Source organism: Taudactylus pleione, unplaced genomic scaffold (genome assembly GCF_031769625.1).
Source record: "Taudactylus pleione unplaced genomic scaffold, aTauple2 ptg000550l, whole genome shotgun sequence".
Classification (NCBI taxonomy): Eukaryota; Metazoa; Chordata; class Amphibia; order Anura; family Myobatrachidae; genus Taudactylus; species Taudactylus pleione.
In genome coordinates, this window is record NW_028284952.1 from 2,935,649 (window position 1) to 2,960,924 (window position 25,276).

General features: G+C 37.7%; 7 non-coding genes and 98 pseudogenes across 7 annotated transcripts; all 105 read left to right on the forward strand.

The window, feature by feature from the left end:
• Positions 1–38: 38 nt before the first annotated feature.
• On the forward strand, positions 39–157 carry LOC148494359 (5S ribosomal RNA; annotated as a pseudogene).
• A 104-nt stretch (positions 158–261) lies between these two features.
• LOC148494360 (5S ribosomal RNA) lies at positions 262–380 on the forward strand (annotated as a pseudogene).
• Positions 381–731: 351 nt separating this feature from the next.
• On the forward strand, positions 732–850 carry LOC148494361 (5S ribosomal RNA; annotated as a pseudogene).
• Positions 851–965: 115 nt separating this feature from the next.
• On the forward strand, positions 966–1,084 carry LOC148494362 (5S ribosomal RNA; annotated as a pseudogene).
• A 115-nt stretch (positions 1,085–1,199) lies between these two features.
• Positions 1,200–1,318, forward strand: LOC148494363 (5S ribosomal RNA; annotated as a pseudogene).
• A 116-nt stretch (positions 1,319–1,434) lies between these two features.
• Positions 1,435–1,553, forward strand: LOC148494364 (5S ribosomal RNA; annotated as a pseudogene).
• A 116-nt stretch (positions 1,554–1,669) lies between these two features.
• Positions 1,670–1,788, forward strand: LOC148494365 (5S ribosomal RNA). The gene has a single exon (XR_015871189.1). It is a non-coding gene; the product is annotated as a 5S ribosomal RNA (ribosomal RNA).
• Positions 1,789–1,904: 116 nt separating this feature from the next.
• Positions 1,905–2,023, forward strand: LOC148494366 (5S ribosomal RNA; annotated as a pseudogene).
• A 113-nt stretch (positions 2,024–2,136) lies between these two features.
• LOC148494367 (5S ribosomal RNA) lies at positions 2,137–2,255 on the forward strand (annotated as a pseudogene).
• Positions 2,256–2,371: 116 nt separating this feature from the next.
• Positions 2,372–2,490, forward strand: LOC148494368 (5S ribosomal RNA). Its single transcript, XR_015871135.1, has one exon. It is a non-coding gene; the product is annotated as a 5S ribosomal RNA (ribosomal RNA).
• Positions 2,491–2,605: 115 nt separating this feature from the next.
• LOC148494369 (5S ribosomal RNA) lies at positions 2,606–2,724 on the forward strand (annotated as a pseudogene).
• Positions 2,725–2,839: 115 nt separating this feature from the next.
• Positions 2,840–2,958, forward strand: LOC148494370 (5S ribosomal RNA; annotated as a pseudogene).
• A 116-nt stretch (positions 2,959–3,074) lies between these two features.
• On the forward strand, positions 3,075–3,193 carry LOC148494371 (5S ribosomal RNA; annotated as a pseudogene).
• Positions 3,194–3,309: 116 nt separating this feature from the next.
• Positions 3,310–3,428, forward strand: LOC148494372 (5S ribosomal RNA; annotated as a pseudogene).
• Positions 3,429–3,544: 116 nt separating this feature from the next.
• LOC148494373 (5S ribosomal RNA) lies at positions 3,545–3,663 on the forward strand (annotated as a pseudogene).
• A 104-nt stretch (positions 3,664–3,767) lies between these two features.
• LOC148494374 (5S ribosomal RNA) lies at positions 3,768–3,886 on the forward strand (annotated as a pseudogene).
• Positions 3,887–4,237: 351 nt separating this feature from the next.
• LOC148494375 (5S ribosomal RNA) lies at positions 4,238–4,356 on the forward strand (annotated as a pseudogene).
• A 115-nt stretch (positions 4,357–4,471) lies between these two features.
• On the forward strand, positions 4,472–4,590 carry LOC148494376 (5S ribosomal RNA; annotated as a pseudogene).
• A 115-nt stretch (positions 4,591–4,705) lies between these two features.
• On the forward strand, positions 4,706–4,824 carry LOC148494377 (5S ribosomal RNA; annotated as a pseudogene).
• A 115-nt stretch (positions 4,825–4,939) lies between these two features.
• Positions 4,940–5,058, forward strand: LOC148494378 (5S ribosomal RNA; annotated as a pseudogene).
• A 116-nt stretch (positions 5,059–5,174) lies between these two features.
• On the forward strand, positions 5,175–5,293 carry LOC148494379 (5S ribosomal RNA; annotated as a pseudogene).
• A 116-nt stretch (positions 5,294–5,409) lies between these two features.
• On the forward strand, positions 5,410–5,528 carry LOC148494380 (5S ribosomal RNA). Its single transcript, XR_015871247.1, has one exon. It is a non-coding gene; the product is annotated as a 5S ribosomal RNA (ribosomal RNA).
• A 115-nt stretch (positions 5,529–5,643) lies between these two features.
• Positions 5,644–5,762, forward strand: LOC148494381 (5S ribosomal RNA; annotated as a pseudogene).
• A 115-nt stretch (positions 5,763–5,877) lies between these two features.
• Positions 5,878–5,996, forward strand: LOC148494382 (5S ribosomal RNA; annotated as a pseudogene).
• Positions 5,997–6,112: 116 nt separating this feature from the next.
• Positions 6,113–6,231, forward strand: LOC148494383 (5S ribosomal RNA; annotated as a pseudogene).
• A 115-nt stretch (positions 6,232–6,346) lies between these two features.
• On the forward strand, positions 6,347–6,465 carry LOC148494384 (5S ribosomal RNA; annotated as a pseudogene).
• A 116-nt stretch (positions 6,466–6,581) lies between these two features.
• On the forward strand, positions 6,582–6,700 carry LOC148494385 (5S ribosomal RNA; annotated as a pseudogene).
• Positions 6,701–6,816: 116 nt separating this feature from the next.
• On the forward strand, positions 6,817–6,935 carry LOC148494386 (5S ribosomal RNA; annotated as a pseudogene).
• A 116-nt stretch (positions 6,936–7,051) lies between these two features.
• On the forward strand, positions 7,052–7,170 carry LOC148494387 (5S ribosomal RNA; annotated as a pseudogene).
• A 115-nt stretch (positions 7,171–7,285) lies between these two features.
• LOC148494388 (5S ribosomal RNA) lies at positions 7,286–7,404 on the forward strand (annotated as a pseudogene).
• A 116-nt stretch (positions 7,405–7,520) lies between these two features.
• Positions 7,521–7,639, forward strand: LOC148494389 (5S ribosomal RNA; annotated as a pseudogene).
• Positions 7,640–7,755: 116 nt separating this feature from the next.
• Positions 7,756–7,874, forward strand: LOC148494390 (5S ribosomal RNA; annotated as a pseudogene).
• A 115-nt stretch (positions 7,875–7,989) lies between these two features.
• LOC148494391 (5S ribosomal RNA) lies at positions 7,990–8,108 on the forward strand (annotated as a pseudogene).
• Positions 8,109–8,223: 115 nt separating this feature from the next.
• On the forward strand, positions 8,224–8,342 carry LOC148494392 (5S ribosomal RNA; annotated as a pseudogene).
• A 116-nt stretch (positions 8,343–8,458) lies between these two features.
• On the forward strand, positions 8,459–8,577 carry LOC148494393 (5S ribosomal RNA; annotated as a pseudogene).
• Positions 8,578–8,692: 115 nt separating this feature from the next.
• Positions 8,693–8,811, forward strand: LOC148494394 (5S ribosomal RNA; annotated as a pseudogene).
• Positions 8,812–8,927: 116 nt separating this feature from the next.
• Positions 8,928–9,046, forward strand: LOC148494395 (5S ribosomal RNA; annotated as a pseudogene).
• A 116-nt stretch (positions 9,047–9,162) lies between these two features.
• LOC148494396 (5S ribosomal RNA) lies at positions 9,163–9,281 on the forward strand (annotated as a pseudogene).
• Positions 9,282–9,397: 116 nt separating this feature from the next.
• Positions 9,398–9,516, forward strand: LOC148494397 (5S ribosomal RNA; annotated as a pseudogene).
• A 115-nt stretch (positions 9,517–9,631) lies between these two features.
• On the forward strand, positions 9,632–9,750 carry LOC148494398 (5S ribosomal RNA; annotated as a pseudogene).
• Positions 9,751–9,866: 116 nt separating this feature from the next.
• Positions 9,867–9,985, forward strand: LOC148494399 (5S ribosomal RNA; annotated as a pseudogene).
• Positions 9,986–10,101: 116 nt separating this feature from the next.
• On the forward strand, positions 10,102–10,220 carry LOC148494400 (5S ribosomal RNA; annotated as a pseudogene).
• A 116-nt stretch (positions 10,221–10,336) lies between these two features.
• On the forward strand, positions 10,337–10,455 carry LOC148494401 (5S ribosomal RNA; annotated as a pseudogene).
• A 115-nt stretch (positions 10,456–10,570) lies between these two features.
• Positions 10,571–10,689, forward strand: LOC148494402 (5S ribosomal RNA; annotated as a pseudogene).
• Positions 10,690–10,805: 116 nt separating this feature from the next.
• On the forward strand, positions 10,806–10,924 carry LOC148494403 (5S ribosomal RNA; annotated as a pseudogene).
• Positions 10,925–11,040: 116 nt separating this feature from the next.
• Positions 11,041–11,159, forward strand: LOC148494404 (5S ribosomal RNA). The gene has a single exon (XR_015871248.1). It is a non-coding gene; the product is annotated as a 5S ribosomal RNA (ribosomal RNA).
• A 115-nt stretch (positions 11,160–11,274) lies between these two features.
• Positions 11,275–11,393, forward strand: LOC148494405 (5S ribosomal RNA; annotated as a pseudogene).
• A 115-nt stretch (positions 11,394–11,508) lies between these two features.
• LOC148494406 (5S ribosomal RNA) lies at positions 11,509–11,627 on the forward strand (annotated as a pseudogene).
• Positions 11,628–11,743: 116 nt separating this feature from the next.
• On the forward strand, positions 11,744–11,862 carry LOC148494407 (5S ribosomal RNA; annotated as a pseudogene).
• A 115-nt stretch (positions 11,863–11,977) lies between these two features.
• On the forward strand, positions 11,978–12,096 carry LOC148494408 (5S ribosomal RNA; annotated as a pseudogene).
• Positions 12,097–12,212: 116 nt separating this feature from the next.
• On the forward strand, positions 12,213–12,331 carry LOC148494409 (5S ribosomal RNA; annotated as a pseudogene).
• A 116-nt stretch (positions 12,332–12,447) lies between these two features.
• On the forward strand, positions 12,448–12,566 carry LOC148494410 (5S ribosomal RNA; annotated as a pseudogene).
• Positions 12,567–12,682: 116 nt separating this feature from the next.
• LOC148494411 (5S ribosomal RNA) lies at positions 12,683–12,801 on the forward strand (annotated as a pseudogene).
• Positions 12,802–12,916: 115 nt separating this feature from the next.
• Positions 12,917–13,035, forward strand: LOC148494412 (5S ribosomal RNA). The gene has a single exon (XR_015871171.1). It is a non-coding gene; the product is annotated as a 5S ribosomal RNA (ribosomal RNA).
• A 116-nt stretch (positions 13,036–13,151) lies between these two features.
• Positions 13,152–13,270, forward strand: LOC148494413 (5S ribosomal RNA; annotated as a pseudogene).
• A 116-nt stretch (positions 13,271–13,386) lies between these two features.
• Positions 13,387–13,505, forward strand: LOC148494414 (5S ribosomal RNA; annotated as a pseudogene).
• Positions 13,506–13,621: 116 nt separating this feature from the next.
• Positions 13,622–13,740, forward strand: LOC148494415 (5S ribosomal RNA; annotated as a pseudogene).
• Positions 13,741–13,855: 115 nt separating this feature from the next.
• Positions 13,856–13,974, forward strand: LOC148494416 (5S ribosomal RNA; annotated as a pseudogene).
• A 115-nt stretch (positions 13,975–14,089) lies between these two features.
• LOC148494417 (5S ribosomal RNA) lies at positions 14,090–14,208 on the forward strand (annotated as a pseudogene).
• A 115-nt stretch (positions 14,209–14,323) lies between these two features.
• On the forward strand, positions 14,324–14,442 carry LOC148494418 (5S ribosomal RNA; annotated as a pseudogene).
• A 116-nt stretch (positions 14,443–14,558) lies between these two features.
• On the forward strand, positions 14,559–14,677 carry LOC148494419 (5S ribosomal RNA; annotated as a pseudogene).
• A 115-nt stretch (positions 14,678–14,792) lies between these two features.
• Positions 14,793–14,911, forward strand: LOC148494420 (5S ribosomal RNA; annotated as a pseudogene).
• A 115-nt stretch (positions 14,912–15,026) lies between these two features.
• LOC148494421 (5S ribosomal RNA) lies at positions 15,027–15,145 on the forward strand (annotated as a pseudogene).
• Positions 15,146–15,261: 116 nt separating this feature from the next.
• On the forward strand, positions 15,262–15,380 carry LOC148494422 (5S ribosomal RNA). Its single transcript, XR_015871249.1, has one exon. It is a non-coding gene; the product is annotated as a 5S ribosomal RNA (ribosomal RNA).
• A 115-nt stretch (positions 15,381–15,495) lies between these two features.
• On the forward strand, positions 15,496–15,614 carry LOC148494423 (5S ribosomal RNA; annotated as a pseudogene).
• Positions 15,615–15,729: 115 nt separating this feature from the next.
• Positions 15,730–15,848, forward strand: LOC148494424 (5S ribosomal RNA; annotated as a pseudogene).
• Positions 15,849–15,964: 116 nt separating this feature from the next.
• On the forward strand, positions 15,965–16,083 carry LOC148494425 (5S ribosomal RNA; annotated as a pseudogene).
• A 115-nt stretch (positions 16,084–16,198) lies between these two features.
• Positions 16,199–16,317, forward strand: LOC148494426 (5S ribosomal RNA; annotated as a pseudogene).
• A 116-nt stretch (positions 16,318–16,433) lies between these two features.
• LOC148494427 (5S ribosomal RNA) lies at positions 16,434–16,552 on the forward strand (annotated as a pseudogene).
• Positions 16,553–16,668: 116 nt separating this feature from the next.
• LOC148494428 (5S ribosomal RNA) lies at positions 16,669–16,787 on the forward strand (annotated as a pseudogene).
• A 116-nt stretch (positions 16,788–16,903) lies between these two features.
• On the forward strand, positions 16,904–17,022 carry LOC148494429 (5S ribosomal RNA; annotated as a pseudogene).
• A 115-nt stretch (positions 17,023–17,137) lies between these two features.
• Positions 17,138–17,256, forward strand: LOC148494430 (5S ribosomal RNA). The gene has a single exon (XR_015871172.1). It is a non-coding gene; the product is annotated as a 5S ribosomal RNA (ribosomal RNA).
• A 116-nt stretch (positions 17,257–17,372) lies between these two features.
• On the forward strand, positions 17,373–17,491 carry LOC148494431 (5S ribosomal RNA; annotated as a pseudogene).
• A 116-nt stretch (positions 17,492–17,607) lies between these two features.
• Positions 17,608–17,726, forward strand: LOC148494432 (5S ribosomal RNA; annotated as a pseudogene).
• Positions 17,727–17,842: 116 nt separating this feature from the next.
• Positions 17,843–17,961, forward strand: LOC148494433 (5S ribosomal RNA; annotated as a pseudogene).
• A 115-nt stretch (positions 17,962–18,076) lies between these two features.
• LOC148494434 (5S ribosomal RNA) lies at positions 18,077–18,195 on the forward strand (annotated as a pseudogene).
• A 115-nt stretch (positions 18,196–18,310) lies between these two features.
• On the forward strand, positions 18,311–18,429 carry LOC148494435 (5S ribosomal RNA; annotated as a pseudogene).
• A 115-nt stretch (positions 18,430–18,544) lies between these two features.
• LOC148494436 (5S ribosomal RNA) lies at positions 18,545–18,663 on the forward strand (annotated as a pseudogene).
• Positions 18,664–18,779: 116 nt separating this feature from the next.
• Positions 18,780–18,898, forward strand: LOC148494437 (5S ribosomal RNA; annotated as a pseudogene).
• A 116-nt stretch (positions 18,899–19,014) lies between these two features.
• On the forward strand, positions 19,015–19,133 carry LOC148494438 (5S ribosomal RNA; annotated as a pseudogene).
• A 115-nt stretch (positions 19,134–19,248) lies between these two features.
• LOC148494439 (5S ribosomal RNA) lies at positions 19,249–19,367 on the forward strand (annotated as a pseudogene).
• Positions 19,368–19,482: 115 nt separating this feature from the next.
• Positions 19,483–19,601, forward strand: LOC148494440 (5S ribosomal RNA; annotated as a pseudogene).
• A 116-nt stretch (positions 19,602–19,717) lies between these two features.
• On the forward strand, positions 19,718–19,836 carry LOC148494441 (5S ribosomal RNA; annotated as a pseudogene).
• A 115-nt stretch (positions 19,837–19,951) lies between these two features.
• LOC148494442 (5S ribosomal RNA) lies at positions 19,952–20,070 on the forward strand (annotated as a pseudogene).
• Positions 20,071–20,186: 116 nt separating this feature from the next.
• Positions 20,187–20,305, forward strand: LOC148494443 (5S ribosomal RNA; annotated as a pseudogene).
• A 116-nt stretch (positions 20,306–20,421) lies between these two features.
• On the forward strand, positions 20,422–20,540 carry LOC148494444 (5S ribosomal RNA; annotated as a pseudogene).
• A 116-nt stretch (positions 20,541–20,656) lies between these two features.
• LOC148494445 (5S ribosomal RNA) lies at positions 20,657–20,775 on the forward strand (annotated as a pseudogene).
• Positions 20,776–20,890: 115 nt separating this feature from the next.
• LOC148494446 (5S ribosomal RNA) lies at positions 20,891–21,009 on the forward strand (annotated as a pseudogene).
• A 116-nt stretch (positions 21,010–21,125) lies between these two features.
• LOC148494447 (5S ribosomal RNA) lies at positions 21,126–21,244 on the forward strand (annotated as a pseudogene).
• Positions 21,245–21,360: 116 nt separating this feature from the next.
• LOC148494448 (5S ribosomal RNA) lies at positions 21,361–21,479 on the forward strand (annotated as a pseudogene).
• A 116-nt stretch (positions 21,480–21,595) lies between these two features.
• On the forward strand, positions 21,596–21,714 carry LOC148494449 (5S ribosomal RNA; annotated as a pseudogene).
• Positions 21,715–21,829: 115 nt separating this feature from the next.
• Positions 21,830–21,948, forward strand: LOC148494450 (5S ribosomal RNA; annotated as a pseudogene).
• A 115-nt stretch (positions 21,949–22,063) lies between these two features.
• LOC148494451 (5S ribosomal RNA) lies at positions 22,064–22,182 on the forward strand (annotated as a pseudogene).
• A 116-nt stretch (positions 22,183–22,298) lies between these two features.
• On the forward strand, positions 22,299–22,417 carry LOC148494452 (5S ribosomal RNA; annotated as a pseudogene).
• Positions 22,418–22,533: 116 nt separating this feature from the next.
• On the forward strand, positions 22,534–22,652 carry LOC148494453 (5S ribosomal RNA; annotated as a pseudogene).
• Positions 22,653–22,768: 116 nt separating this feature from the next.
• On the forward strand, positions 22,769–22,887 carry LOC148494454 (5S ribosomal RNA; annotated as a pseudogene).
• A 116-nt stretch (positions 22,888–23,003) lies between these two features.
• LOC148494455 (5S ribosomal RNA) lies at positions 23,004–23,122 on the forward strand (annotated as a pseudogene).
• Positions 23,123–23,237: 115 nt separating this feature from the next.
• Positions 23,238–23,356, forward strand: LOC148494456 (5S ribosomal RNA; annotated as a pseudogene).
• Positions 23,357–23,472: 116 nt separating this feature from the next.
• On the forward strand, positions 23,473–23,591 carry LOC148494457 (5S ribosomal RNA; annotated as a pseudogene).
• Positions 23,592–23,707: 116 nt separating this feature from the next.
• On the forward strand, positions 23,708–23,826 carry LOC148494458 (5S ribosomal RNA; annotated as a pseudogene).
• A 351-nt stretch (positions 23,827–24,177) lies between these two features.
• LOC148494459 (5S ribosomal RNA) lies at positions 24,178–24,296 on the forward strand (annotated as a pseudogene).
• Positions 24,297–24,412: 116 nt separating this feature from the next.
• LOC148494460 (5S ribosomal RNA) lies at positions 24,413–24,531 on the forward strand (annotated as a pseudogene).
• Positions 24,532–24,646: 115 nt separating this feature from the next.
• On the forward strand, positions 24,647–24,765 carry LOC148494461 (5S ribosomal RNA; annotated as a pseudogene).
• Positions 24,766–24,880: 115 nt separating this feature from the next.
• LOC148494462 (5S ribosomal RNA) lies at positions 24,881–24,999 on the forward strand (annotated as a pseudogene).
• Positions 25,000–25,115: 116 nt separating this feature from the next.
• LOC148494463 (5S ribosomal RNA) lies at positions 25,116–25,234 on the forward strand (annotated as a pseudogene).
• Positions 25,235–25,276: the final 42 nt, after the last annotated feature.

Here is a 25,276-nt window from a genome sequence, read left to right on the forward strand (position 1 = left end):
TAAGAAGTAAAAGAGGTCTAAAGTTAATGTTTTTGAGCGCCTACAGCCAAACCACACTGGACATACCCAATCTCATTTTATCTTGGAAGCTATGCAGTGTTGGGCCTGGTTAGTACTTGGACAGAAGACCACCTGGGATTACCAGGTGCTGTAGGTAATTTTATATAGCCATAACATTCTTTTCTATTACATTTTTTCAACTTATCAATGAATTTACTTGAGTTAAGAAGTAAAAGAGGTCTAAAGTTAATGTTTTTGAGAACCTACAGTCAAACCACACTGGACATTCCCAATCTCGTCTGATCTTGGAAGCTATGCAGTGTTGGGCCTGGTTAGTACTTGGATGGGAGACCCCCTGGGAATACCAGGTGCTGTAGGTAATTTTATACTGCCATAACATTCTTTTCTATTACATTTTACATTTAATTTTTTCAACTTATCAATGAATTTACTTGAGTTAAGAAGTAATAGAGGTCTAAATTTAATGATTTTGAGCACCTACAGCCAAACTACACTGGACATGCCCAATCTCGTCTGATCTTGTAAGCCTTGCTGTGTTGGGCCTGGTTTGTACTTGGATGGGAGACCACCTGGGAATACCAGTTGCTGTAGCAAATTTTATACAGCCAAAACATTCTTTTCTATTACATTTTACATTTAATTTTTTCAACTTATCATTGAATTTACTTGAGTTAAGAAGTAAAAGAGGTCTAAAGTTAATGTTTTTGAGCACCTACAGCCAAACCACACTGGACATGCCCAATCTTGTCTGATCTTGGAAGCTATGCAGTGTTGGGCCTGGTTAGTACTTGGATGGGAGACCACCTGGGAATATCAGGTGCTGTAGGTAATTTTATACTGGCAAAACATTCTTTTCTATTACATTTTACATTTCATTTTTCAACTTATCATTGAATTTACTTGAGTTAAGAAGTAAAAGAGGTCTAAAGTTAATGTTTTTGAGCACCTACAGCCAAACCTCACTGGACATGCCCAATCTTGTCTGGTCTTGGAAGCTATGCAGTGTTGGGCCTGGTTAATACTTGGATGGGAGACCACCTGGGAATACCAGGAGCAGTAAGTAATTTTATACTGGCAAAACATTCTTTTCTATTACATTTTACGTTTCTTTTTTCAACTTATCTTTGAATTTACTTGAGTTAAGAAGTAAAAGAGGTCTAAAGTTAATGTTTTTGAGCACCTACAGCCAAACCACACTGGACATGCCCGATCTCGTCTGATCTTGGAAGCTATGCAGTGTTGGGCCTGGTTAGTACTTGGATGGGAAACTACCTGGGCATGCCAGGTGCTGTAGGTAATTTTATACTGCCATAACATTCTTTTCTATTACATTTTACATTTAATTTTTTCAACTTATCAATGAATTTACTTGAGTTAAGAAGTAATAGAGGTCTAAATTTAATGTTTTTGAGCACCTACAGCCAAACCACCCTGGACATGCCCAATCTCGTCTGATCTTGCAAACTATGCAGTGTTGGGCCTGGTTTGTACTTGGATGGGAAACCACCTGGGAATACCAGGTGCTGTAGGTAATTTTAGACAGCCAAAACATTCTTTTCTATTACATTTTACATTTAATTTTTTCAACTTATCAATGAATTTACTTGAGTTAAGAAGTAAAAGAGGTCTAAAGTTAATGTTTTTGAGCACCTACAGCCAAACCACGCTGGACTTGCCCAATCTCATCTGATCTTGGAAACTATGCAGTGTTGGGCCTGGTTAGTACTTGGATGGGAGACCACCTGGGAATACCAGGTGCTGTAGGTAATTTTATAGATGCATAGCATTCTTTTCTATTACATTTTACATTTAATTTTTTCAACTTATCAATGAATTTATTTGAGTTAAGAAGTAAAAGAGGTCTATAGTTAATGTTTTTGAGCACCTACAACCAAACCACACTGGACATGCCCAATCTTGTTTGATCTTGGAAGCTATGCAGTGTTGGGCCTGGTTAGTACTTGGATGGGAGACCACCTGGGAATACCAGGTGCTGTAGGTAATTTTATACTGCCATAACATTCTTTTCTATTACATTTTACATTTAATTATTTCAACTTATCAATGAATTTACTTGCGTTAAGTAAAAGAGGTCTAAAGTTAATGTATTTGAACACCTACAGCCAAACCACACTGGACATGCCCAATCTTGTCTGATCTTGGAAGCTATGCAGTGTTGGGCCTGGTTAGTACTTGGATGGGAGACCACCTGGGAATACCAGGTGCTGAAGGTAATTTTATAGAGCCATAACATTCTTTTCTATTACATTTTACATTTAATTTTTTCAACTTATCAATGAATTTACTTGAGTTAAGAAGTAATAGAGGTCTAAATTTAATGGTTTTGGGCATCTACAGCCAAACCACACTGGACATGCCCAATCTCGTCTGATCTTGGAAGCTATGCAGTGTTGGGCCTGGTTAGTACTTGGATGGGAGACCACCTGGGAATACCAGGTGCTGTAGGTAATTTTATACTGGCAAAACATTCTTTTCTATTACATTTTACATTTCATTTTTCAACTAATCATTGAATTTACTTGAGTTAAGAAGTAAAAGAGGTCTAAAGTTAATGTTTTTGAGCACCTACAGCCAAACCACACTGGACATGCCCAATCTTGTCTGATCTTGGAAGCTATGCAGTGTTGGGCCTGGTTTGTACTTGGATGGGAGACCAACTGGGAATACCAGGAGCTGTAGGTAATTTTATACTGGCAAAACATTCTTTTCTATTACATTTTACATTTCTTTTTTCAACTTATCTTTGAATTTACTTGAGTTAAGAAGTAAAAGAGGTCTAAAGTTAATGTTTTTGAGCACCTACAGCCAAACCACACTGGACTTGCCCAATCTTGTTTGATCTTGGAAGCTATGCAGTGTTGGGCCTGGTTAGTACTTGGATGGGAGACCACCTGGGAATACCAGATGCTGTAGGTAATTTTATACTGCCATAACATTCTTTTCTATTACATTTTGCATTTAATTTTTTCAACTTATCAATGAATTTACTTGAGTTAAGAAGTAATAGAGGTCTAAAGTTAATGGTTTTGGGCACCTACAGCCAAACCACACTGGACATGCCCAATCTCATCTGATCTTGGAAGCTATGCAGTGTTGGGCCTGGTTAGTACTTGGATGGGAGACTACCTGGGCATGCCAGGTGCTGTAGGTAATTTTATGCAGCCATAACATTCTTTTCTATTACATTTTACTTTTAATGTTTTCAACTTATCAATGAATTTACTTGAGTTAAGAAGTAAAAGAGGTCTAAAGTTAATGTTTTTGAGCACCTACAGTCAAACCACAGAGGACATGCCCAATCTCATCTGATCTTGGAAGCTATGCAGTGTTGGGCCTGGTTAGTACTTGGATGGGAGACCACCTGGGAATACCAGGTGCTGTAGGTAATTTTATAGAGCCATAACATTCTTTTCTATTACATTTTACATTTAATTTTTTCAACTTATCAATGAATTTATTTGAGTTAAGAAGTAAAAGAGGTCTAAAGTTAATGTTTTTGAGCGCCTACAGCCAAACCACACTGGACATACCCAATCTCATTTTATCTTGGAAGCTATGCAGTGTTGGGCCTGGTTAGTACTTGGACGGAAGACCACCTGGGATTACCAGGTGCTGTAGGTAATTTTATATAGCCATAACATTCTTTTCTATTACATTTTTTCAACTTATCAATGAATTTACTTGAGTTAAGAAGTAATAGAGGTCTAAAGTTAATGTTTTTGAGCACCTACAGTCAAACCACACTGGACATTCCCAATCTCTTCTGTTCTTGGAAGCTATGCAGTGTTGGGCCTGGTTAGTACTTGGATGGGAGACCCCCTGGGAATACCAGGTGCTGTAGGTAATTTTATACTGCCATAACATTCTTTTCTATTACATTTTACATTTAATTTTTTCAACTTATCAATGAATTTACTTGAGTTAAGAAGTAATAGAGGTCTAAATTTAATGATTTTGAGCACCTACAGCCAAACCACACTGGACATGCCCAATCTCGTCTGATCTTGTAAGCCTTGCTGTGTTGGGCCTGGTTTGTACTTGGATGGGAGACCACCTGGGAATACCAGTTGCTGTAGCAAATTTTATACAGCCAAAACATTCTTTTCTATTACATTTTACATTTAATTTTTTCAACTTATCATTGAATTTACTTGAGTTAAGAAGTAAAAGAGGTCTAAAGTTAATGTTTTTGAGCACCTACAGCCAAACCACACTGGACATGCCCAATCTTGTCTGATCTTGGAAACTATGCAGTGTTGGGCCTGGTTAGTACTTGGATGGGAGACCACCTGGGAATACCAGGTGCTGTAGGTAATTTTATACTGGCAAAACATTCTTTTCTATTACACTTTACATTTCATTTTTCAACTTATCATTGAATTTACTTGAGTTAAGAAGTAAAAGAGGTCTAAAGTTAATGTTTTTGAGCACCTACAGCCAAACCTCACTGGACTTGCCCAATCTTGTCTGATCTTGGAAGCTATGCAGTGTTGGGCCTGGTTAGTACTTGGATGGGAGACCACCTGGGAATACCAGGAGCAGTAAGTAATTTTATACTGGCAAAACATTCTTTTCTATTACATTTTACATTTCTTTTTTCAACTTATCTTTGAATTTACTTGAGTTAAGAAGTAAAAGAGGTCTAAAGTTAATGTTTTTGAGCACCTACAGCCAAACCACACTGGACATGCCCAATCTTGTTTGATCTTGGAAGCTATGCAGTGTTGGGCCTGGTTAGTACTTGGATGGGAGACCACCTGGGAATACCAGGTGCTGTAGGTAATTTTATACTGCCATAACATTCTTTTCTATTACATTTTACATTTCATTTTTCAACTAATCATTGAATTTACTTGAGTTAAGAAGTAAAAGAGGTCTAAAGTTAATGTTTTTGAGCACCTACAGCCAAACCACACTGGACATGCCCGATCTCGTCTGATCTTGGAAGCTATGCAGTGTTGGGCCTGGTTAGTACTTGGATGGGAAACTACCTGGGCATGCCAGGTGCTGTAGGTAATTTTATGCAGCCATAACATTCTTTTCTATTACATTTTACTTTTAATTTTTTCAACTTATCAATGAATTTACTTGAGTTAAGAAGTAAAAGAGGTCTAAAGTTAATGTTTTTGAGCACCTATAGTCAAACCACAGAGGACATGCCCAATCTCGTCTGATCTTGGAAGCTATGCAGTGTTGGGCCTGGTTAGTACCTGGATGGGAGACCACCTGGGAATACCAGGTGCTGTAGGTAATTTTATACTGCCATAACATTCTTTTCTATTACATTTTACATTTAATTTTTTCAACTTATCAATGAATTTACTTGAGTTAAGAAGTAATAGAGGTCTAAAGTTAAAGGTTTTGGGCACCTACAGCCAAACCACACTGGACATGCCCAATCTCATCTGATCTTGGAAGCTATGCAGTGTTGGGCCTGGTTAGTACTTGGATGGGAGACCACCTGGGAATACCAGGAGCTGTAGGTAATTTTATACTGGCAAAACATTCTTTTCTATTACATTTTACATTTCATTTTTCAACTTATCATTGAATTTACTTGAGTTAAGAAGTAAAAGAGGTCTAAAGTTAATGTTTTTGAGCACCTACAGCCAAACCTCACTGGACATGCCCAATCTTGTCTGATCTTGAAAGCTATGCAGTGTTGGGCCTGGTTAGTACTTGGATGGGAGACCACCTGGGAATACCAGGAGCTGTAGGTAATTTTATACTGGCAAAACATTCTTTTCTATTACATTTTACATTTCTTTTTTCAACTTATCTTTGAATTTACTTGAGTTAAGAAGTAAAAGAGGTCTAAAGTTAATGTTTTTGAGCACCTACAGCCAAACCACACTGGACATGCCCAATCTTGTTTGATCTTGGAAGCTATGCAGTGTTGGGCCTGGTTAGTACTTGGATGGGAGACCACCTGGGAATACCAGGTGCTGTAGGTAATTTTATACTGCCATAACATTCTTTTCTATTACATTTTACATTTAATTTTTTCATCTTATCAATGAATTTACTTGAGTTAAGAAGTAATAGAGGTCTAAAGTTAACGGTTTTGGGCACCTACAGCCAAACCACACTGGACATGCCCAATCTCATCTGATCTTGGAAGCTATGCAGTGTTGGGCCTGGTTAGTACTTGGATGGGAGACCACCTGGGAATACGAGGAGCTGTAGGTAATTTTATACTGCCATAACATTCTTTTCTATTACATTTTACATTTCATTTTTCAACTAATCATTGAATTTACTTGAGTTAAGAAGTAAAAGAGGTCTAAAGTTAATGTTTTTGAGCACCTACAGCCAAACCACACTGGACATGCCCGATCTCGTCTGATCTTGGAAGCTATGCAGTGTTGGGCCTGGTTAGTACTTGGATGGGAAACTACCTGGGCATGCCAGGTGCTGTAGGTAATTTTATGCAGCCATAACATTCTTTTCTATTACATTTTACTTTTAATTTTTTCAACTTATCAATGAATTTACTTGAGTTAAGAAGTAAAAGAGGTCTAAAGTTAATTTTTTTGAGCACCTATAGTCAAACCACAGAGGACATGCCCAATCTCGTCTGATCTTGGAAGCTGTGCAGTGTTGGGCCTGGTTAGTACTTGGATGGGAGACCACCTGGGAATATCAGGTGCTGTAGGTAATTTTATACTGCCATAACATTCTTTTCTATTACATTTTACATTTAATTTTTTCAACTTATCAATGAATTTACTTGAGTTAAGAAGTAATAGAGGTCTAAATTTAATGCTTTTGAGCACCTACAGCCAAACCACACTGGACATGCCCAATCTCGTCTGATCTTGCAAACTATGCAGTGTTGGGCCTGGTTTGTACTTGGATGGGAAACCACCTGGGAATACCAGGTGCTGTAGGTAATTGTAGACAGCCAAAACATTCTTTTCTATTACATTTTACATTTAATTTTTTCAACTTATCAATGAATTTACTTGAGTTAAGAAGTAAAAGAGGTCTAAAGTTAATGTTTTTGAGCACCTACAGCCAAACCACGCTGGACTTGCCCAATCTCATCTGATCTTGGAAACTATGCAGTGTTGGGCCTGGTTAGTACTTGGATGGGAGACCACCTGGGAATACCAGGAGCTGTAGATAATTTTATACTGCCATAACATTCTTTTCTATTACATTTTACATTTCATTTTTCAAATAATCATTGAATTTACTTGGGTTAAGAAGTAATAGAGGTCTAAAGTTAATGTTTTTGAGCACTTACAGCCAAACCACATTGGACATGCCCAATCTTGTCTGAACTTGGAAGCTAAGCAGTGTTGGGCCTGGTTAGTATTTGAATGGGAGACCACCTGGGAATACCAGGTGCTGTAGGTAATTTTATAGAGCCATAACATTCTTTTCTATTACATTTTACATTTAATTTTTTCAACTTATCAATGAATTTATTTGAGTTAAGAAGTAAAAGAGGTCTAAAGTTAATGGTTTTGAGCACCTACTACCAAACCACACTGGACATGCCCAATCTTGTTTGATATTGGAAGCTATGCAGTGTTGGGCCTGGTTAGTACTTGGATGGGAGACCACCTGGGAATACCAGGTGCTGTAGGTAATTTTATACTGCCATAACATTCTTTTCTATTACATTTTACATTTAATTTTTTCAACTTATCAATGAATTTACTTGAGTTAAGAAGTAATAGAGGTCTAAAGTTAATGGTTTTGGGCACCTACAGCCAAACCACACTGGACATGCCCAATCTCGTCTGATCTTGGAAGCTATGCAGTGTTGGGCCTGGTTTGTACTTGGATGGGAGACCACCTGGGAATACCAGGAGCTGTAGGTAATTTTATACTGGCAAAACATTCTTTTCTATTACATTTTACATTTCATTTTTCAACTTATCATTGAATTTACTTGAGTTAAGAAGTAAAAGAGGTCTAAAGTTAATGTTTTTGAGCACCTACAGCCAAACCTCACTGGACATGCCCAATCTTGTCTGATCTTGAAAGCTATGCAGTGTTGGGCCTGGTTAGTACTTGGATGGGAGACCACCTGGGAATACCAGGAGCTGTAGGTAATTTTATACTGGCAAAACATTCTTTTCTATTACATTTTACATTTCTTTTTTCAACTTATCTTTGAATTTACTTGAGTTAAGAAGTAAAAGAGGTCTAAAGTTAATGTTTTTGAGCACCTACAGCCAAACCACACTGGACATGCCCAATCTTGTTTGATCTTGGAAGCTATGCAGTGTTGGGCCTGGTTAGTACTTGGATGGGAGACCACCTGGGAATACCAGGTGCTGTAGGTAATTTTATACTGCCATAACATTCTTTTCTATTACATTTTACATTTAATTTTTTCATCTTATCAATGAATTTACTTGAGTTAAGAAGTAATAGAGGTCTAAAGTTAACGGTTTTGGGCACCTACAGCCAAACCACACTGGACATGCCCAATCTCATCTGATCTTGGAAGCTATGCAGTGTTGGGCCTGGTTAGTACTTGGATGGGAGACCACCTGGGAATACGAGGAGCTGTAGGTAATTTTATACTGCCATAACATTCTTTTCTATTACATTTTACATTTCATTTTTCAACTAATCATTGAATTTACTTGAGTTAAGAAGTAAAAGAGGTCTAAAGTTAATGTTTTTGAGCACCTACAGCCAAACCACACTGGACATGCCCGATCTCGTCTGATCTTGGAAGCTATGCAGTGTTGGGCCTGGTTAGTACTTGGATGGGAAACTACCTGGGCATGCCAGGTGCTGTAGGTAATTTTATGCAGCCATAACATTCTTTTCTATTACATTTTACTTTTAATTTTTTCAACTTATCAATGAATTTACTTGAGTTAAGAAGTAAAAGAGGTCTAAAGTTAATTTTTTTGAGCACCTATAGTCAAACCACAGAGGACATGCCCAATCTCGTCTGATCTTGGAAGCTGTGCAGTGTTGGGCCTGGTTAGTACTTGGATGGGAGACCACCTGGGAATATCAGGTGCTGTAGGTAATTTTATACTGCCATAACATTCTTTTCTATTACATTTTACATTTAATTTTTTCAACTTATCAATGAATTTACTTGAGTTAAGAAGTAATAGAGGTCTAAATTTAATGCTTTTGAGCACCTACAGCCAAACCACACTGGACATGCCCAATCTCGTCTGATCTTGCAAACTATGCAGTGTTGGGCCTGGTTTGTACTTGGATGGGAAACCACCTGGGAATACCAGGTGCTGTAGGTAATTGTAGACAGCCAAAACATTCTTTTCTATTACATTTTACATTTAATTTTTTCAACTTATCAATGAATTTACTTGAGTTAAGAAGTAAAAGAGGTCTAAAGTTAATGTTTTTGAGCACCTACAGCCAAACCACGCTGGACTTGCCCAATCTCATCTGATCTTGGAAACTATGCAGTGTTGGGCCTGGTTAGTACTTGGATGGGAGACCACCTGGGAATACCAGGAGCTGTAGATAATTTTATACTGCCATAACATTCTTTTCTATTACATTTTACATTTCATTTTTCAAATAATCATTGAATTTACTTGGGTTAAGAAGTAATAGAGGTCTAAAGTTAATGTTTTTGAGCACTTACAGCCAAACCACATTGGACATGCCCAATCTTGTCTGAACTTGGAAGCTAAGCAGTGTTGGGCCTGGTTAGTATTTGAATGGGAGACCACCTGGGAATACCAGGTGCTGTAGGTAATTTTATAGAGCCATAACATTCTTTTCTATTACATTTTACATTTAATTTTTTCAACTTATCAATGAATTTATTTGAGTTAAGAAGTAAAAGAGGTCTAAAGTTAATGGTTTTGAGCACCTACTACCAAACCACACTGGACATGCCCAATCTTGTTTGATATTGGAAGCTATGCAGTGTTGGGCCTGGTTAGTACTTGGATGGGAGACCACCTGGGAATACCAGGTGCTGTAGGTAATTTTATACTGCCATAACATTCTTTTCTATTACATTTTACATTTAATTTTTTCAACTTATCAATGAATTTACTTGAGTTAAGAAGTAATAGAGGTCTAAAGTTAATGGTTTTGGGCACCTACAGCCAAACCACACTGGACATGCCCAATCTCGTCTGATCTTGGAAGCTATGCAGTGTTGGGCCTGGTTTGTACTTGGATGGGAGACCACCTGGGAATACCAGGTGCTGTAGGTAATTTTATACTGCCATAACATTCTTTTCTATTACATTTTACATTTAATTTTTTCAACTTATCATTGAATTTACTTGAGTTAAGAAGTAAAAGAGGTCTAAAGTTAATGTTTTTGAGCACCTACAGCCAAACCACACTGGACATGCCCAATCTTGTCTGATCTTGGAAGCTATGCAGTGTTGGGCCTGGTTAGTACTTGGATGGGAGACCACCTGGGAATACCAGGTGCTGTAGGTAATTTTATACTGGCAAAACATTCTTTTCTATTACACTTTACATTTCATTTTTCAACTTATCATTGAATTTACTTGAGTTAAGAAGTAAAAGAGGTCTAAAGTTAATGTTTTTGAGCACCTACAGCCAAACCTCACTGGACATGCCCAATCTTGTCTGATCTTGGAAGCTATGCAGTGTTGGGCCTGGTTAGTACTTGGATGGGAGACCACCTGGGAATACCAGGAGCAGTAAGTAATTTTATACTGGCAAAACATTCTTTTCTATTACATTTTACTTTTAATTTTTTCAACTTATCAATGAATTTACTTGAGTTAAGAAGTAAAAGAGGTCTAAAGTTAATGTTTTTGAGCACCTATAGTCAAACCACAGAGGACATGCCCAATCTCGTCTGATCTTGGAAGCTATGCAGTGTTGGGCCTGGTTAGTACCTGGATGGGAGACCACCTGGGAATACCAGGTGCTGTAGGTAATTTTATACTGCCATAACATTCTTTTCTATTACATTTTACATTTAATTTTTTCAACTTATCAATGAATTTACTTGAGTTAAGAAGTAATAGAGGTCTAAAGTTAAAGGTTTTGGGCACCTACAGCCAAACCACACTGGACATGCCCAATCTCATCTGATCTTGGAAGCTATGCAGTGTTGGGCCTGGTTAGTACTTGGATGGGAGACCACCTGGGAATACCAGGAGCTGTAGGTAATTTTATACTGGCAAAACATTCTTTTCTATTACATTTTACATTTCATTTTTCAACTTATCATTGAATTTACTTGGGTTAAGAAGTAAAAGAGGTCTAAAGTTAATGTTTTTGAGCACCTACAGCCAAACCTCACTGGACATGCCCAATCTTGTCTGATCTTGAAAGCTATGCAGTGTTGGGCCTGGTTAGTACTTGGATGGGAGACCACCTGGGAATACCAGGAGCTGTAGGTAATTTTATACTGGCAAAACATTCTTTTCTATTACATTTTACATTTCTTTTTTCAACTTATCTTTGAATTTACTTGAGTTAAGAAGTAAAAGAGGTCTAAAGTTAATGTTTTTGAGCACCTACAGCCAAACCACACTGGACATGCCCAATCTTGTTTGATCTTGGAAGCTATGCAGTGTTGGGCCTGGTTAGTACTTGGATGGGAGACCACCTGGGAATACCAGGTGCTGTAGGTAATTTTATACTGCCATAACATTCTTTTCTATTACATTTTACATTTAATTTTTTCATCTTATCAATGAATTTACTTGAGTTAAGAAGTAATAGAGGTCTAAAGTTAACGGTTTTTGGCACCTACAGCCAAACCACACTGGACATGCCCAATCTCATCTGATCTTGGAAGCTATGCAGTGTTGGGCCTGGTTAGTACTTGGATGGGAGACCACCTGGGAATACGAGGAGCTGTAGGTAATTTTATACTGCCATAACATTCTTTTCTATTACATTTTACATTTCATTTTTCAACTAATCATTGAATTTACTTGAGTTAAGAAGTAAAAGAGGTCTAAAGTTAATGTTTTTGAGCACCTACAGCCAAACCACACTGGACATGCCCGATCTCGTCTGATCTTGGAAGCTATGCAGTGTTGGGCCTGGTTAGTACTTGGATGGGAAACTACCTGGGCATGCCAGGTGCTGTAGGTAATTTTATGCAGCCATAACATTCTTTTCTATTACATTTTACTTTTAATTTTTTCAACTTATCAATGAATTTACTTGAGTTAAGAAGTAAAAGAGGTCTAAAGTTAATGTTTTTGAGCACCTATAGTCAAACCACAGAGGACATGCCCAATCTCGTCTGATCTTGGAAGCTGTGCAGTGTTGGGCCTGGTTAGTACTTGGATGGGAGACCACCTGGGAATATCAGGTGCTGTAGGTAATTTTATACTGCCATAACATTCTTTTCTATTACATTTTACATTTAATTTTTTCAACTTATCAATGAATTTACTTGAGTTAAGAAGTAATAGAGGTCTAAATTTAATGCTTTTGAGCACCTACAGCCAAACCACACTGGACATGCCCAATCTCGTCTGATCTTGCAAACTATGCAGTGTTGGGCCTGGTTTGTACTTGGATGGGAAACCACCTGGGAATACCAGGTGCTGTAGGTAATTGTAGACAGCCAAAACATTCTTTTCTATTACATTTTACATTTAATTTTTTCAACTTATCAATGAATTTACTTGAGTTAAGAAGTAAAAGAGGTCTAAAGTTAATGTTTTTGAGCACCTACAGCCAAACCACGCTGGACTTGCCCAATCTCATCTGATCTTGGAAACTATGCAGTGTTGGGCCTGGTTAGTACTTGGATGGGAGACCACCTGGGAATACCAGGAGCTGTAGATAATTTTATACTGCCATAACATTCTTTTCTATTACATTTTACATTTCATTTTTCAAATAATCATTGAATTTACTTGGGTTAAGAAGTAATAGAGGTCTAAAGTTAATGTTTTTGAGCACTTACAGCCAAACCACATTGGACATGCCCAATCTCGTCTGAACTTGGAAGCTAAGCAGTGTTGGGCCTGGTTAGTATTTGAATGGGAGACCACCTGGGAATACCAGGTGCTGTAGGTAATTTTATAGAGCCATAACATTCTTTTCTATTACATTTTACATTTAATTTTTTCAACTTATCAATGAATTTATTTGAGTTAAGAAGTAAAAGAGGTCTAAAGTTAATGGTTTTGAGCACCTACTACCAAACCACACTGGACATGCCCAATCTTGTTTGATATTGGAAGCTATGCAGTGTTGGGCCTGGTTAGTACTTGGATGGGAGACCACCTGGGAATACCAGGTGCTGTAGGTAATTTTATACTGCCATAACATTCTTTTCTATTACATTTTACATTTAATTTTTTCAACTTATCAATGAATTTACTTGAGTTAAGAAGTAATAGAGGTCTAAAGTTAATGGTTTTGGGCACCTACAGCCAAACCACACTGGACATGCCCAATCTCGTCTGATCTTGGAAGCTATGCAGTGTTGGGCCTGGTTTGTACTTGGATGGGAGACCACCTGGGAATACCAGGTGCTGTAGGTAATTTTATACTGCCATAACATTCTTTTCTATTACATTTTACATTTAATTTTTTCAACTTATCATTGAATTTACTTGAGTTAAGAAGTAAAAGAGGTCTAAAGTTAATGTTTTTGAGCACCTACAGCCAAACCACACTGGACATGCCCAATCTTGTCTGATCTTGGAAGCTATGCAGTGTTGGGCCTGGTTAGTACTTGGATGGGAGACCACCTGGGAATACCAGGTGCTGTAGGTAATTTTATACTGGCAAAACATTCTTTTCTATTACACTTTACATTTCATTTTTCAACTTATCATTGAATTTACTTGAGTTAAGAAGTAAAAGAGGTCTAAAGTTAATGTTTTTGAGCACCTACAGCCAAACCTCACTGGACATGCCCAATCTTGTCTGATCTTGGAAGCTATGCAGTGTTGGGCCTGGTTAGTACTTGGATGGGAGACCACCTGGGAATACCAGGAGCAGTAAGTAATTTTATACTGGCAAAACATTCTTTTCTATTACATTTTACATTTCTTTTTTCAACTTATCTTTGAATTTACTTGAGTTAAGAAGTAAAAGAGGTCTAAAGTTAATGTTTTTGAGCACCTACAGCCAAACCACACTGGACATGCCCAATTTTGTTTGATCTTGGAAGCTATGCAGTGTTGGGCCTGGTTAGTACTTGGATGGGAGACCACCTGGGAATACCAGGTGCTGTAGGTAATTTTATACTGCCATAACATTCTTTTCTATTACATTTTACATTTCATTTTTCAACTAATCATTGAATTTACTTGAGTTAAGAAGTAAAAGAGGTCTAAAGTTAATGTTTTTGAGCACCTACAGCCAAACCACACTGGACATGCCCGATCTCGTCTGATCTTGGAAGCTATGCAGTGTTGGGCCTGGTTAGTACTTGGATGGGAAACTACCTGGGCATGTCAGGTGCTGTAGGTAATTTTATGCAGCCATAACATTCTTTTCTATTACATTTTACTTTTAATTTTTTCAACTTATCAATGAATTTACTTGAGTTAAGAAGTAAAAGAGGTCTAAAGTTAATGTTTTTGAGCACCTATAGTCAAACCACAGAGGACATGCCCAATCTCGTCTGATCTTGGAAGCTATGCAGTGTTGGGCCTGGTTAGTACTTGGATGGGAGACCACCTGGGAATACCAGGAGCTGTAGGTAATTTTATACTGGCAAAACATTCTTTTCTATTACATTTTACATTTCATTTTTCAACTTATCATTGAATTTACTTGAGTTAAGAAGTAAAAGAGGTCTAAAGTTAATGTTTTTGAGCACCTACAGCCAAACCTCACTGGACATGCCCAATCTTGTCTGATCTTGAAAGCTATGCAGTGTTGGGCCTGGTTAGTACTTGGATGGGAGACCACCTGGGAATACCAGGAGCTGTAGGTAATTTTATACTGGCAAAACATTCTTTTCTATTACATTTTACATTTCTTTTTTCAACTTATCAATGAATTTACTTGAGTTAAGAAGTAAAAGAGGTCTAAAGTTAATGTTTTTGAGCACCTATAGTCAAACCACAGAGGACATGCCCAATCTCGTCTGATCTTGGAAGCTATGCAGTGTTGGGCCTGGTTAGTACTTGGATGGGAGACCACCTGGGAATACCAGGTGCTGTAGGTAATTTTATACTGCCATAACATTCTTTTCTATTACATTTTACATTTAATTTTTTCAACTTATCAATGAATTTACTTGAGTTAAGAAGTAATAGAGGTCTAAAGTTAATGGTTTTGGGCACCTACAGCCAAACCACACTGGACATGCCCAATCTCATCTGATCTTGGAAGCTATGCAGTGTTGGGCCTGGTTAGTACTTGGATGGGAGACCACCTGGGAATACCAGGAGCTGTAGGTAATTTCATACTGGCAAAACATTCTTTTCTATTACATTTTACATTTCATTTTTCAACTTATCATTGAATTTACTTGAGTTAAGAAGTAAAAGAGGTCTAAAGTTAATGTTTTTGAGCACCTACAGCCAAACCTCACTGGACATGCCCAATCTTGTCTGATCTTGAAAGCTATGCAGTGTTGGGCCTGGTTAGTACTTGGATGGGAGACCACCTGGGAATACCAGGAGCTGTAGGTAATTTTATACTGGCAAAACATTCTTTTCTATTACATTTTACATTTCTTTTTTCAACTTATCTTTGAATTTACTTGAGTTAAGAAGTAAAAGAGGTCTAAAGTTAATGTTTTTGAGCACCTACAGCCAAACCACACTGGACATGCCCAATCTTGTTTGATCTTGGAAGCTATGCAGTGTTGGGCCTGGTTAGTACTTGGATGGGAGACCACCTGGGAATACCAGGTGCTGTAGGTAATTTTATACTGCCATAACATTCTTTTCTATTACATTTTACATTTAATTTTTTCATCTTATCAATGAATTTACTTGAGTTAAGAAGTAATAGAGGTCTAAAGTTAATGGTTTTGGGCACCTACAGCCAAACCACACTGGACATGCCCAATCTCATCTGATCTTGGAAGCTATGCAGTGTTGGGCCTGGTTAGTACTTGGATGGGAGTCCACCTGGGAATACGAGGAGCTGTAGGTAATTTTATACTGCCATAACATTCTTTTCTATTACATTTTACATTTCATTTTTCAACTAATCATTGAATTTACTTGAGTTAAGAAGTAAAAGAGGTCTAAAGTTAATGTTTTTGAGCACCTACAGCCAAACCACACTGGACATGCCCGATCTCGTCTGATCTTGGAAGCTATGCAGTGTTGGGCCTGGTTAGTACTTGGATGGGAAACTACCTGGGCATGCCAGGTGCTGTAGGTAATTTTATGCAGCCATAACATTCTTTTCTATTACATTTTACTTTTAATTTTTTCAACTTATCAATGAATTTACTTGAGTTAAGAAGTAAAAGAGGTCTAAAGTTAATGTTTTTGAGCACCTATAGTCAAACCACAGAGGACATGCCCAATCTCGTCTGATCTTGGAAGCTGTGCAGTGTTGGGCCTGGTTAGTACTTGGATGGGAGACCACCTGGGAATATCAGGTGCTGTAGGTAATTTTATACTGCCATAACATTCTTTTCTATTACATTTTACATTTAATTTTTTCAACTTATCAATGAATTTACTTGAGTTAAGAAGTAATAGAGGTCTAAATTTAATGCTTTTGAGCACCTACAGCCAAACCACACTGGACATGCCCAATCTCGTCTGATCTTGCAAACTATGCAGTGTTGGGCCTGGTTTGTACTTGGATGGGAAACCACCTGGGAATACCAGGTGCTGTAGGTAATTGTAGACAGCCAAAACATTCTTTTCTATTACATTTTACATTTAATTTTTTCAACTTATCAATGAATTTACTTGAGTTAAGAAGTAAAAGAGGTCTAAAGTTAATGTTTTTGAGCACCTACAGCCAAACCACGCTGGACTTGCCCAATCTCATCTGATCTTGGAAACTATGCAGTGTTGGGCCTGGTTAGTACTTGGATGGGAGACCACCTGGGAATACCAGGAGCTGTAGATAATTTTATACTGCCATAACATTCTTTTCTATTACATTTTACATTTCATTTTTCAAATAATCATTGAATTTACTTTGGTTAAGAAGTAATAGAGGTCTAAAGTTAATGTTTTTGAGCACTTACAGCCAAACCACATTGGACATGCCCAATCTCGTCTGAACTTGGAAGCTAAGCAGTGTTGGGCCTGGTTAGTATTTGAATGGGAGACCACCTGGGAATACCAGGTGCTGTAGGTAATTTTATAGAGCCATAACATTCTTTTCTATTACATTTTACATTTAATTTTTTCAAGTTATCAATGAATTTATTTGAGTTAAGAAGTAAAAGAGGTCTAAAGTTAATGGTTTTGAGCACCTACTACCAAACCACACTGGACATGCCCAATCTTGTTTGATATTGGAAGCTATGCAGTGTTGGGCCTGGTTAGTACTTGGATGGGAGACCACCTGGGAATACCAGGTGCTGTAGGTAATTTTATACTGCCATAACATTCTTTTCTATTACATTTTACATTTAATTTTTTCAACTTATCAATGAATTTACTGGAGTTAAGAAGTAATAGAGGTCTAAAGTTAATGGTTTTGGGCACCTACAGCCAAACCACACTGGACATGCCCAATCTCGTCTGATCTTGGAAGCTATGCAGTGTTGTGCCTGGTTTGTACTTGGATGGGAGACCACCTGGGAATACCAGGTGCTGTAGGTAATTTTATACTGCCATAACATTCTTTTCTATTACATTTTACATTTAATTTTTTCAACTTATCATTGAATTTACTTGAGTTAAGAAGTAAAAGAGGTCTAAAGTTAATGTTTTTGAACACCTACAGCCAAACCACACTGGACATGCCCAATCTTGTCTGATCTTGGAAGCTATGCAGTGTTGGGCCTGGTTAGTACTTGGATGGGAGACCACCTGGGAATACCAGGTGCTGTAGGTAATTTTATACTGGCAAAACATTCTTTTCTATTACACTTTACATTTCATTTTTCAACTTATCATTGAATTTACTTGAGTTAAGAAGTAAAAGAGGTCTAAAGTTAATGTTTTTGAGCACCTACAGCCAAACCTCACTGGACATGCCCAATCTTGTCTGATCTTGGAAGCTATGCAGTGTTGGGCCTGGTTAGTACTTGGATGGGAGACCACCTGGGAATACCAGGAGCAGTAAGTAATTTTATACTGGCAAAACATTCTTTTCTATTACATTTTACATTTCTTTTTTCAACTTATCTTTGAATTTACTTGAGTTAAGAAGTAAAAGAGGTCTAAAGTTAATGTTTTTGAGCACCTACAGCCAAACCACACTGGACATGCCCAATTTTGTTTGATCTTGGAAGCTATGCAGTGTTGGGCCTGGTTAGTACTTGGATGGGAGACCACCTGGGAATACCAGGTGCTGTAGGTAATTTTATACTGCCATAACATTCTTTTCTATTACATTTTACATTTCATTTTTCAACTAATCATTGAATTTACTTGAGTTAAGAAGTAAAAGAGGTCTAAAGTTAATGTTTTTGAGCACCTACAGCCAAACCACACTGGACATGCCCGATCTCGTCTGATCTTGGAAGCTATGCAGTGTTGGGCCTGGTTAGTACTTGGATGGGAAACTACCTGGGCATGTCAGGTGCTGTAGGTAATTTTATGCAGCCATAACATTCTTTTCTATTACATTTTACTTTTAATTTTTTCAACTTATCAATGAATTTACTTGAGTTAAGAAGTAAAAGAGGTCTAAAGTTAATGTTTTTGAGCACCTATAGTCAAACCACAGAGGACATGCCCAATCTCGTCTGATCTTGGAAGCTATGCAGTGTTGGGCCTGGTTAGTACTTGGATGGGAGACCACCTGGGAATACCAGGTGCTGTAGGTAATTTTATACTGCCATAACATTCTTTTCTATTACATTTTACATTTAATTTTTTCAACTTATCAATGAATTTACTTGAGTTAAGAAGTAATAGAGGTCTAAAGTTAATGGTTTTGGGCACCTATAGCCAAACCACACTGGACATGCCCAATCTCATCTGATCTTGGAAGCTATGCAGTGTTGGGCCTGGTTAGTACTTGGATGGGAGACCACCTGGGAATACCAGGAGCTGTAGGTAATTTTATACTGGCAAAACATTCTTTTCTATTACATTTTACATTTCATTTTTCAACTTATCATTGAATTTACTTGAGTTAAGAAGTAAAAGAGGTCTAAAGTTAATGTTTTTGAGCACCTACAGCCAAACCTCACTGGACATGCCCAATCTTGTCTGATCTTGAAAGCTATGCAGTGTTGGGCCTGGTTAGTACTTGGATGGGAGACCACCTGGGAATACCAGGAGCTGTAGGTAATTTTATACTGGCAAAACATTCTTTTCTATTACATTTTACATTTCTTTTTTCAACTTATCTTTGAATTTACTTGAGTTAAGAAGTAAAAGAGGTCTAAAGTTAATGTTTTTGAGCACCTACAGCCAAACCACACTGGACATGCCCAATCTTGTTTGATCTTGGAAGCTATGCAGTGTTGGGCCTGGTTAGTACTTGGATGGGAGACCACCTGGGAATACCAGGTGCTGTAGGTAATTTTATACTGCCATAACATTCTTTTCTATTACATTTTACATTTAATTTTTTCATCTTATCAATGAATTTACTTGAGTTAAGAAGTAATAGAGGTCTAAAGTTAATGGTTTTGGGCACCTACAGCCAAACCACACTGGACATGCCCAATCTCATCTGATCTTGGAAGCTATGCAGTGTTGGGCCTGGTTAGTACTTGGATGGGAGACCACCTGGGAATACGAGGAGCTGTAGGTAATTTTATACTGCCATAACATTCTTTTCTATTACATTTTACATTTCATTTTTCAACTAATCATTGAATTTACTTGAGTTAAGAAGTAAAAGAGGTCTAAAGTTAATGTTTTTGAGCACCTACAGCCAAACCACACTGGACATGCCCGATCTCGTCTGATCTTGGAAGCTATGCAGTGTTGGGCCTGGTTAGTACTTGGATGGGAAACTACCTGGGCATGCCAGGTGCTGTAGGTAATTTTATGCAGCCATAACATTCTTTTCTATTACATTTTACTTTTAATTTTTTCAACTTATCAATGAATTTACTTGAGTTAAGAAGTAAAAGAGGTCTAAAGTTAATGTTTTTGAGCACCTATAGTCAAACCACAGAGGACATGCCCAATCTCGTCTGATCTTGGAAGCTGTGCAGTGTTGGGCCTGGTTAGTACTTGGATGGGAGACCACCTGGGAATATCAGGTGCTGTAGGTAATTTTATACTGCCATAACATTCTTTTCTATTACATTTTACATTTAATTTTTTCAACTTATCAATGAATTTACTTGAGTTAAGAAGTAATAGAGGTCTAAATTTAATGCTTTTGAGCACCTACAGCCAAACCACACTGGACATGCCCAATCTCGTCTGATCTTGCAAACTATGCAGTGTTGGGCCTGGTTTGTACTTGGATGGGAAACCACCTGGGAATACCAGGTGCTGTAGGTAATTGTAGACAGCCAAAACATTCTTTTCTATTACATTTTACATTTAATTTTTTCAACTTATCAATGAATTTACTTGAGTTAAGAAGTAAAAGAGGTCTAAAGTTAATGTTTTTGAGCACCTACAGCCAAACCACGCTGGACTTGCCCAATCTCATCTGATCTTGGAAACTATGCAGTGTTGGGCCTGGTTAGTACTTGGATGGGAGACCACCTGGGAATACCAGGAGCTGTAGATAATTTTATACTGCCATAACATTCTTTTCTATTACATTTTACATTTCATTTTTCAAATAATCATTGAATTTACTTGGGTTAAGAAGTAATAGAGGTCTAAAGTTAATGTTTTTGAGCACTTACAGCCAAACCACATTGGACATGCCCAATCTCGTCTGAACTTGGAAGCTAAGCAGTGTTGGGCCTGGTTAGTATTTGAATTGGAGACCACCTGGGAATACCAGGTGCTGTAGGTAATTTTATAGAGCCATAACATTCTTTTCTATTACATTTTACATTTAATTTTTTCAACTTATCAATGAATTTATTTGAGTTAAGAAGTAAAAGAGGTCTAAAGTTAATGTTTTTGAGCACCTACTACCAAACCACACTGGACATGCCCAATCTTGTTTGATATTGGAAGCTATGCAGTGTTGGGCCTGGTTAGTACTTGGATGGGAGACCACCTGGGAATACCAGGTGCTGTAGGTAATTTTATACTGCCATAACATTCTTTTCTATTACATTTTACATTTAATTTTTTCAACTTATCAATGAATTTACTTGAGTTAAGAAGTAATAGAGGTCTAAAGTTAATGGTTTTGGGCACCTACAGCCAAACCACACTGGACATGCCCAATCTCGTCTGATCTTGGAAGCTATGCAGTGTTGGGCCTGGTTTGTACTTGGATGGGAGACCACCTGGGAATACCAGGTGCTGTAGGTAATTTTATACTGCCATAACATTCTTTTCTATTACATTTTACATTTAATTTTTTCAACTTATCAATGAATTTACTTGAGTTAAGAAGTAATAGAGGCCTAAAGTTAATGGTTTTGGGCACCTACAGCCAAACCACACTGGACATGCCCAATCTCGTCTGATCTTGGAAGCTATGCAGTGTTGGGCCTGGTTAGTACTTGGATGGGAGACCACCTGGGAATACCAGGAGCTGTAGGTAATTTTATACTGGCAAAACATTCTTTTCTATTACATTTTACATTTCATTTTTCAACTTATCATTGAATTTACTTGAGTTAAGAAGTAAAAGAGGTCTAAAGTTAATGTTTTTGAGTACCTACAGCCAAACCACACTGGACATGCCCAATCTTGTCTGATCTTGGAAACTATGCAGTGTTGGGCCTGGTTAGTACTTGGATGGGAGACCACCTGGGAATACCAGGAGCTGTAGGTAATTTTATACTGGCAAAACATTCTTTTCTATTACATTTTACATTTCTTTTTTCAACTTATCTGTGAATTTACTTGAGTTAAGAAGTAAAAGAGGTCTAAAGTTAATGTTTTTGAGCACCTACAGCCAAACCACACTGGACATGCCCAATCTTGTTTGATCTTGGAAGCTATGCAGTGTTGGGCCTGGTTAGTACTTGGATGGGAGACCACCTGGGAATACCAGGTGCTGTAGGTAATTTTATACTGCCATAACATTCTTTTCTATTACATTTTACATCTAATTTTTTCAACTTATCAATGAATTTACTTGAGTTAAGAAGTAATAGAGGTCTAAAGTTAATGGTTTTGGGCACCTACAGCCAAACCACACTGGACATGCCCAATCTCATCTGATCTTGGAAGCTATGCAGTGTTGGGCCTGGTTAGTACTTGGATGGCAGACTACCTGGGCATGCCAGGTGCTGTAGGTAATTTTATGCAGCCATAACATTCTTTTCTATTACATTTTACTTTTAATTTTTTCAACTTATCAATGAATTTACTTGAGTTAAGAAGTAAAAGAGGTCTAAAGTTAATGTTTTTGAGCACCTACAGTCAAACCACAGAGGACATGCCCAATCTCATCTGATCTTGGAAGCTATGCAGTGTTGGGCCTGGTTAGTACTTGGATGGGAGACCACCTGGGAATATCAGGTGCTGTAGGTAATTTTATACTGCCATAACATTCTTTTCTATTACATTTTACATTTAATTTTTTCAACTTATCAATGAATTTACTTGAGTTAAGAAGTAATAGAGGTCTAAATTTAATGCTTTTGAGCACCTACAGCCAAACCACACTGGACATGCCCAATCTCGTCTGATCTTGCAAACTATGCAGTGTTGGGCCTGGTTTGTACTTGGATGGGAAACCACCTGGGAATACCAGGTGCTGTAGGTAATTGTAGACAGCCAAAATATTCTTTTCTATTACATTTTACATTTAATTTTTTCAACTTATCAATGAATTTACTTGAGTTAAGAAGTAAAAGAGGTCTAAAGTTAATGTTTTTGAGCACCTACAGCCAAACCACGCTGGACTTGCCCAATCTCATCTGATTTTGGAAACTATGCAGTGTTGGGCCTGGTTAGTACTTGGATGGGAGACCACCTGGGAATACCAGGAGCTGTAGATAATTTTATACTGCCATAACATTTTTTTCTATTACATTTTACATTTCATTTTTCAAATAATCATTGAATTTACTTGGGTTAAGAAGTAATAGAGGTCTAAAGTTAATGTTTTTGAGCACTTACAGCCAAACCACATTGGACATGCCCAATCTCGTCTGAACTTGGAAGCTAAGCCGTGTTGGGCCTGGTTAGTACTTGAATGGGAGACCCCCGGGGAATACCAGGTGCTGTAGGTAAATTTATAGAGCCATAACATTCTTTTCTATTACATTTTACATTTAATTTTTTCAACTTATCAATGAATTTATTTGAGTTAAGAAGTAAAAGAGGTCTAAAGTTAATGTTTTTGAGCACCTACTACCAAACCACACTGGACATGCCCAATCTTGTTTGATCTTGGAAGCTATGCAGTGTTGGGCCTGGTTAGTACATGGATGGGAGACCACCTGGGAATACCAGGTGCTGTAGGTAATTTTATACTGCCATAACATTCTTTTCTATTACATTTTACATTTAATTTTTTCAACTTATCAATGAATTTACTTGAGTTAAGAAGTAATAGAGGTCTAAAGTTAATGGTTTTGGGCACCTACAGCCAAACCACACTGGACATGCCCAATCTCGTCTGATCTTGGAAGCTATGCAGTGTTGGGCCTGGTTTGTACTTGGATGGGAGACCCCCTGGGAATACCAGGTGCTGTAGGTAATTTTATACTGCCATATCATTCTTTTCTATTACATTTTACATTTAATTTTTTCAACTTATCAATGAATTTACTTGAGTTAAGAAGTAATAGAGGTCTAAATTTAATGCTTTTGAGCACCTACAGCCAAACCACACTGGACATGCCCAATCTCGTCTGATCTTGTAAGCCTTGTTGTGTTGGGCCTGGTTTGTACTTGGATGGGAGACCACCTGGGCATTCCAGTTGCTGTAGCAAATTTTATACAGCCAAAACATTCTTTTCTATTACATTTTACATTTAATTTTTTCAAGTTATCATTGAATTTACTTGAGTTAAGAAGTAAAAGAGGTCTAAAGTTAATGTTTTTGAGCACCTACAACCAAACCACACTGGACATGCCCAATCTTGTTTGATCTTGGAAGCTATGCAGTGTTGGGACTGGTTAGTACTTGGATGGGAGACCACCTGGGAATACCAGGTGCTGTAGGTAATTTTATACTGCCATAACATTCTTTTCTATTACATTTTACATTTAATTTTTTCAACTTATCAATGAATTTACTTGAGTTAAGAAGTAATAGAGGTCTAAAGTTAATGGTTTTGGGCACCTACAGCCAAACCACCCTGGACATGCCCAATCTCGTCTGATCTTGGAAGCTATGCAGTGTTGGGCCTGGTTAGTACTTGGATGGGAGACCACCTGGGAATACCAGGAGCTGTAGGTAATTTTATACTGGCAAAACATTCTTTTCTATTACATTTTACATTTCATTTTTCAACTTATCATTGAATTTACTTGAGCTAAGAAGTAAAAGAGGTCTAAAGTTAATGTTTTTGAGCACCTACAGCCAAACCACACTGGACATGCCCAATCTTGTCTGATCTTGGAAGCTATGCAGTGTTGGGCCTGGTTTGTACTTGGATGGGAGACCACCTGGGAATACCAGGAGCTGTAGATAATTTTATACTGGCAAAACATTCTTTTCTATTACATTTTACATTTCTTTTTTCAACTTATCTTTGAATTTACTTGAGTTAAGAAGTAAAAGAGGTCTAAAGTTAATGTTTTTGAGCACCTACAGCCAAACCACACTGGACATGCCCAATCTTGTTTGATCTTGGAAGCTATGCAGTGTTGGGCCTGGTTAGTACTTGGATGGGAGACCACCTGGGAATACCAGGTGCTGTAGGTAATTTTATACTGCCATAACATTCTTTTCTATTACATTTTACATTTAATTTTTTCAACTTATCAATGAATTTACTTGAGTTAAGAAGTAATAGAGGTCTAAAGTTAATGGTTTTGGGCACCTACAGCCAAACCACACTGGACATGCCCAATCTCATCTGATCTTGGAAACTATGCAGTGTTGGGCCTGGTTAGTACTTGGATGGGAGACTACCTGGGCATGCCAGGTGCTGTAGGTAATTTTATGCAGCCATAACATTCTTTTCTATTACATTTTACTT